The following is a 7,086-nucleotide window of genomic DNA, read 5'->3' as shown; positions in this document are numbered from 1 at the left end:
CCAACACCCTACAGGTGTTAAACAAACTATAGGGTAATTAGTGTGTCAACATCAACAACACTTATGTCGCATTCTGAACAAGAGCGCTACAGATTTAATTAAGCTTTTTAGCATTGTTAGTTCACATTAAAAAATTACTACTAATATATCTCCCTTGTTCATTTGATATCCACGCACACATTCTGTCGTGCTAAGGTTATTGAGCTGTAGACAGGGTGGGGTCGTTTTCAAAAGGCTTGTAGTGGAGAGGGGCGGAGTTTGGAGCTGAGGTGACGCTGAGACTCATTGTTCACAGGACTGTCGGACACACAGCGATAGAAAGTAAAGTGTCCCTTCGAAAACAACTCGTACGTGGACTAACTCCCAAAATACACTTGTATTTCGACAGGTAAGATTATATTCTTCTTCCACGTTTTAAATCTTGCTCTTCAAGTTGGCTATTTCTATATTCTTGCTCTTAACGAATTTACTAGTTCCTCAGTCCGCTTTTTTGGCTCCTTTTTAGGCATAACCTACTTTAAGAGTTTTCGTCGTATGTGAGCCTGCTTTTCTCGTTGTGTTTTGTCGGGTGTGTGCATGGCTTTTGCAATAGGCTATACATTTAACGTACCACGTATCCTACCCGTAGTAGAGTTATATACTGTAAGGACCCTACCTGGTTGTGAATGTATGTAGTGTTTGTGGATTCGTTTCCGCATGCTGCGGCTTAAAGCCCGTCACAGCAGCACAATGTCCATTCTCTGCTTCCAGAGTGCTGTGCTCCAAGCAGCAAGGAAAAGTTTGCCAGTAGCCTATAGCTACGTCAGCCTGTGTCAAACGCTCTCTACTCGATCAGAACAAGGGTATCGATCAGTTTGACGTTACTTAAATGTCAATAGGATGTGTGTGTGTGTGTGTGTGTGGGGGGTCGTCTGCGTGCGTTTGTGCGCGTATGGCCCTGTCTGAGTGGCCCCCATGGACAGGGGAACATAAAATGCGCACCGTACGCACATTTTAAAAGGGAATAATCAGTCCAAACTAAAGCAGATTTAACTGTTCCAGCTCTCACTCAAAGGAAAACATCCACTACTACAACAAAGTTATTTGTTATTTTAAGAAAGCTGCTATATTTTGTTTTGCCAGCAGGTATGTCTTGTAGCTCTAGCTAGCATAATATTTTGGTAGTCCAAAACACAACTATGATGATAATATGTACTAGGGGCAAGGCACTGACCCCACAACATGCACTTAGATTTTAAATTGCTCTTTGTGTGTCAGCTAAAAAGTATGTATACCATGAGTCAGGACCCAACAGCATATTTCTTGAGACTGTTTTGCTCAATTTAACCTTCAACTTGGCACCTCTGTTTTGGCCATGTCTTTATCATGGCATGATAGTTTTCAAAAATGGTGAAAAGCTCACATGAGACATGACATATCATTGAAAATGTAATGGGTTGCAGACAGTCACAGTAAATGAGCCATGTCTCCCTCCTGCTGTTTGTCCACAGCAACCCTATGGTTAACAACCTGACTTACTGTACACGAACGATCCATAATGAATGACACTGAATAATAAATAAGTAACGATGAGCAATGACACACATAGTGGTGTTTTTACAAGCCCATGATTCCCCCCCTCTAAGTATCCACATGCACGCAATCTTTCATCTTGAATGTATGCCAACTCTAGAGAATGTACAGTGACATGTTCTTATCATCTGTAATGATGAACCGTTTATGTCATACTTGTCAGTCTTTTGACACAAACTTGTTCTTCAGAATTCATAAGAACACTGAATCATTCCACACCCTTTGCAATACTGTTTAGCAATAATTAACAATTTCTCATTTGACTTTATGGGAAGATCTGTTCTTCCTATCTGTTCAAATGTTCTCATCTACATGTCCTCCTTATGTGATTAAGTCACAACATGCATTCTTGGACCCATACTACCCAAGGGACAACTTTATTGTACTGTGAAAGTCAATTTTGACATGGGGCAGTGTGGCATTCAAGCTTGTTTAAGCAGATCTCTGTCATAATGAAGAGAAAAGAAAAACTCACTGTAGTCCTCCACTGGACCCTTAATTATTTTTGTGCCATCTACGTTTATAAACATACCCCCTCCCCCGGGACATATTTGTGCCATCTAAGCGTATATGCGTAGACAACCGTTTACTCCATATATGAACACGCCGTCTGTCTGTTTACAGAAGGAGCTCCGTACCGATTTGCGTGACATTTGGATGAAATCTGTGCGACTAACATAAGCAATATGTTATGCAGAAATTGGCCTCATGGTGGCGCTATAACCGGCAGATGTGTAGGGATGCAGGGACAATGTTTTTCCCTGGCCTCTAGGGAGTGCCATACATAAGTTGTATACAGATCGATGCAGTTATAGCTAAAAACAGGAATTGGCCTGTTATAGCGCCACTGTGAGGCTGATTTGGGGAAAAAACATTAGTGGCATCGGCATGTCGTCCTCGGCCGAGTGGAAATGTGCGTGTATAATTTCACGGAAATTGCACACTGCGTTTGTGATTTGTGGCATTTTGTTCGAAACGGACCAATCATGTGAGCTTTGGAAGCCAATCTTAGCCAATCGGGATGGAAGATGGGAAATGGTGCAGATCCATGTTGATCACATGACTATGGAGATAGTGTTTACCGAATTGTGTGATGTATGGATAAAATGTGTACGAGTAATCTGCAGAAATGTGTTTTGCCTAAATCGGCCTCATGGTGGCGCTATAACAGGCCCTTGAGGAATATTTGGGGCAGAGGTTCGTCGTTGGCATCCAGGGAGTGTGTGTGCAAAGTTTGGCATGGATCGGGCCAGCGGTGGCGGAGATTAGCTGATAACGGACAGACGGAAGGACGGACACTCACACGGACAGAGTGCAAAACATACTCTCTCCCCAAGCCTTCGGCCTGGTGGAGACAATTACCACAAAAAGTAATTGCGTTACAGTAACATCTGTAACTTATAGATCCTGACACTGCATATTAGGAGGGGTCCAAAACAAACAAGTTCATTGGCACCGTGCTTCATTCTGGAACAAGCGAGCTGTTCCAGTGAATGTGTCACACAGGTTGAATTTAAGCAGGGTGTTAACTTCACTGTGCCAGAACAGAAGCATACTGCTGCTGGTTGGGGCCTCCGCTACAGACAAACAGGAGGACTACTTCAGTTAAAATGTTTTTTTTAAGGCAAGCGTCATGACTACAGTTTTCAATACATGATACATGATACTTTTAATATACAGAACATTCTAATATTTCTCATTATTATCAAACGGTGAGGCAGGCCAGGGACCCAAAGTGGGTCTGTGACATGTGCCGAAGTCTTATGAGGTATAGGTATAACTGTAGAAATTCTTCGGTTCAGAAACCTTGTAAACATTCAATGTAGCTAGCTTAGCTTTTCAACACTAACCAATGTCCTGCATGACATTTGTGTGATGCAGGACATAAGGAGCGGTCCCCGGGCAAAACACCTGGTTTGATCCAGGTCCTACACCTAGAGCAACACCAGGCTAAGGCACTCTGCGCATACCTACAAGAACGGCAGACAAACTTCATATATAGAGTTGTAACTTGTGGTCTGACACAGATGCTGCTCTGTGTGTGTGTGTGTGTCTCTCTAGGACTAAAGTGGGTTCACAGGCAACCAGCTGTATGCTGGTGGCACTGGCGATAATCCCTCTTCATTTTAGGCCCCCCCATCATGACACCCTCAGTTTAATTCCCCGATATTGTCCTACATTAGCATTGCAAGAGGCCGCACACCAGGAGATCCTGGTTTAGAAACTGGTTTCTAAACTTTGCACAGGGAGGTTGGTTTTATGCCATGTCTCTTCTGCTGCTGACTGCTGTCCTCAACTCAGTCAGAATGTCTCTTCATAGTGGATTTGTGCCCTCCCTCGTTCTTTTTGTCCATTCTTGTCCTCTCATTCATCCCCTCTTTCCACCTGAGCACTTCCCGTGGGTGATATTACATCGATATCGTTATGATAGATATCGTCTGGGATTCTGAATATCATAATATGATATTCCTTAATATTGTTTTAGGTATTTGTAAGAAAATATTGTGATGTTTTTATTTTGTCTATCAACAAGCCCTAAGTTCCACTCACTCCTTGTGCACACATGGGACCTGTTCCTACTGGCAACCAACAAAGTGTGTGTGTGTGTGTGTGTGTGTGTGTGTGTGTGTGTAAAACACACGTATGTGTTTTACATGGAGACTGAAGGGCGGAGGGAGATTAGGTTTCTCTGGTCAGGGATGATGGCGGTCTCTGTGGTTGTAAGTCAAAGGGGAAGGTGATGGTGTGTGATTTCATCATATAATCTCTCTGAGAGTTACGTTTCATCAGCTTAAGATCATAGATCCCCAGCATTCTCAGACAATACTGTTATCTTCTTCACCAGTTGAAATAATATAGCTTATTCTGTGCCGGAACTGACTAGCTATGATATGACTCGATCAGACTCTCTCTGGATGCCCTTCTTAGTGGGCAGAATATATGTTGGTTGAAATCAGGTGATATTCTGGGCCAGATCTAACTAGTCTTGGTTTGATTTGATCTGGCCCCAATCGAGACGTCATTAATTCGTCCAGTTCCTGACCGTGCTTGCTGGGAAGCTTGCCATCCTTAGCAGCGGTTGCTAAACTATTTGGATTGGCACTGGACAATCGCTTTTGGGGTGGGGGCTTAAAGTTAGCGAAGGGCTAATTGCTGCGAAAGTGTCTTCAGTAGTATCAATCAACTCGACATACATTATAATTTGACGATGGATAATGCAACACTATCTCCTTTTCAGACCCATGAAATGAAGGAAATTCACCACATGTTTTGTATATTGTGTATATTTACATATATTGCAAGACAGGGTGAAGCATGACTGATATCACTTACTACCATGATGGACAGGGATGACCCTGCCGCCCGCCACACCCAGGTGTGGCCGTCCGTTCACAGGGCAGGAGTGGATAGTAACTAACCTGTAATAGCAAAGCTTTATTTATCTGTTATTACAGTGCAATACTGCCACCATTTGGTAGCCAGTTATACTGGTGTAATGTGTGCTGGCCTCAAAGTGGCCCTATCAAGCTATGCTGCCTGCCTCCACTTGGCCGGACATTGACACTGCAGGGCCTTGCTTGGGGAAAACCTGATGCGATTCTATTGGCTGTTGGTGTGTTACCACTATAGACGCCTCGCCTTCCTTCACACACCACATTTCTGTGTTTGTGCTTAACTGGAATGCGTAGTGGAGTCTCCGCTTGGCGCTTATACTCTGTTCTGGGAAAGCACAGGGCAGCGTAACTGCAGCAGGTCATCAGAGCAGTAGCAGATAATTATGCTGAAGAAGCTAAGTTGGTGTTGGCCTTGCTGAGCCCTGCTGTGCTCCTATTACAGCCCTGCAGATGAATTATTCACCTCTGACAGTTCCCAGGGATGGATCACAGAAGGAGGACGCCTACTTAAAATGTCAAGAGGGCCTAATGGTAGTGTTCTTATATCCCCATCACTGACTCTTTTAGGATGCCGGTGTGTATCTGTGCCAAGTGCCGAGTGCCAACCCATTGTTTTCAAGTCATCTCCCATATTAAAGAAACGGTCAACTACAAAACGACAGTGTGAAACCTGAAGTTATGCTGGATCCTGCCGTTTCAGTAGTAATTACTATTGATGATTACATTTTTTTTACATGGCTGACATAGCTTTGGGACATCTACGTAACGAATTGTGTGTATGTGTGATCTAGATTCCAAGTCCTGACTCAAAGGAAAATGTTCTCTCAGTTTGGTGACTGGGCGGAGCAGTACATTCTCAACACATGGATTCTGATGAGTCCTGTGGTGGTGGTACACCCCCTATCTTCTCCTACTCATCCTTCTCTTAATTACACTCCAATGACAGGCTGAGAGAAGGGAGGAGAGAGCGGGTGTGGTGGAGATGGAATGCTAAGTGTTGAAGATGTTTTACTTGTTGGACACACTCTCTATTAGCAGAGGACCAAGACTTCTTGAAGAGGAGAGAAGATTGTATTTGTGTGTGCACGAGAGGTGATATGCTTGATGCGATGCATGCATAGGCCTAGTTGTCAGTAGTCTAGACAGATCTATTTCTGATTCCATGGCTTTAGGCTTGAAGCAGCTTATCCTCAGCAGAGTTGTGCGTTGCATGTCATCCTCTTGAGTCTTGATTGTCACTGAAATGTCCAATAAAGCTTCAGAACGAATCTAAAAGAAAATACAGCAGCGGTCCATTTACAATATGCTGACCATGTAACTTTGCTATGATCTCTACTCTGGTGAGACAGTGAAGAGTGAACATATTCACTGCTTTCTCTCCCCTCCCATATTCAGGGCTTAAAGTTCTCAGTCCTGGGGACTGTAGTAATTTTCAGTCTTGGGATTCTTTTTGGCTTTAAGCCCTGCATATTGCACATTGTACCATGTGATGACACCTTCAAGTCACTGCTAGACTCTGGACTTAGAATTTTGCTCCGCTCTCCCAGGCCCGAGGCCTCCTATCTCTTTGAAAGTTTTATTACCCATCAGTTCATCTCAGTGTTCACTAGCACAGTGTTTCCCAACCTGTGCTACGGGGAGCTATGGTGCTCCTCTTGATGTCTCCAAGTGTTCCGCCTGATTTTAACTAAATTAACACTATCCCTCCCCCGAAAGCAAAAGCTATTGAGCTGCAGGCTTCCTATTGTTGCGTCGTTGTTGTCACACGTCTAACCATTAGACATGCGATAACTACAACACGGAACAATAGACTCTAACGAGTCAACGACCCTCGGCCATTGAAATGTTAATGCTTAGATGCATGCAGAAGACGCTACATTTCGCTCCCTCCAGAAAGACTGGAGCGCGCAGAGTGCATATGCACGTAGACGGCAGACACACACAGTCCCGACCCAAACACTGAGGAGGTAAAGTAAACGTGACGTTGTTGTGATTAAACATAATGTGCCACGAAAAATAGCTGTCCAAAATAGCTTTCCATAGATGTCCAAACATGATCGCCTCGTTCGGCCAACAAAATATATCTCCCTCCCTTCACAGAAGCGCAGCGATGCCTGAT

At 43.8% G+C, this 7,086-nt stretch overlaps 1 protein-coding gene across 1 annotated transcript in view; it reads left to right on the top strand.

Annotated features, from left to right (window-relative positions):
• Positions 1-242: 242 nt before the first annotated feature.
• Positions 243-7,086, top strand: part of LOC308312915 (junction plakoglobin-like) — a 32,185-nt gene continuing 25,341 nt past the window's right edge. Inside the window, exon 1 of the mRNA XM_080759702.1 lies at positions 243-388. The gene's annotated coding sequence lies outside the window, so the exon portion shown is untranslated. The remainder of the gene's footprint in view (positions 389-7,086) is intronic.

The sequence above is a fragment of the Protomyctophum bolini genome (assembly GCF_963924005.1).
Source record: "Protomyctophum bolini genome assembly, chromosome: 3".
In the NCBI taxonomy this organism is placed as follows: Eukaryota; Metazoa; Chordata; class Actinopteri; order Myctophiformes; family Myctophidae; genus Protomyctophum; species Protomyctophum bolini.
The sequence above is the reverse complement of the archived record's forward strand: the minus strand, read 5'-3'. Positions and strand labels throughout refer to the sequence as shown.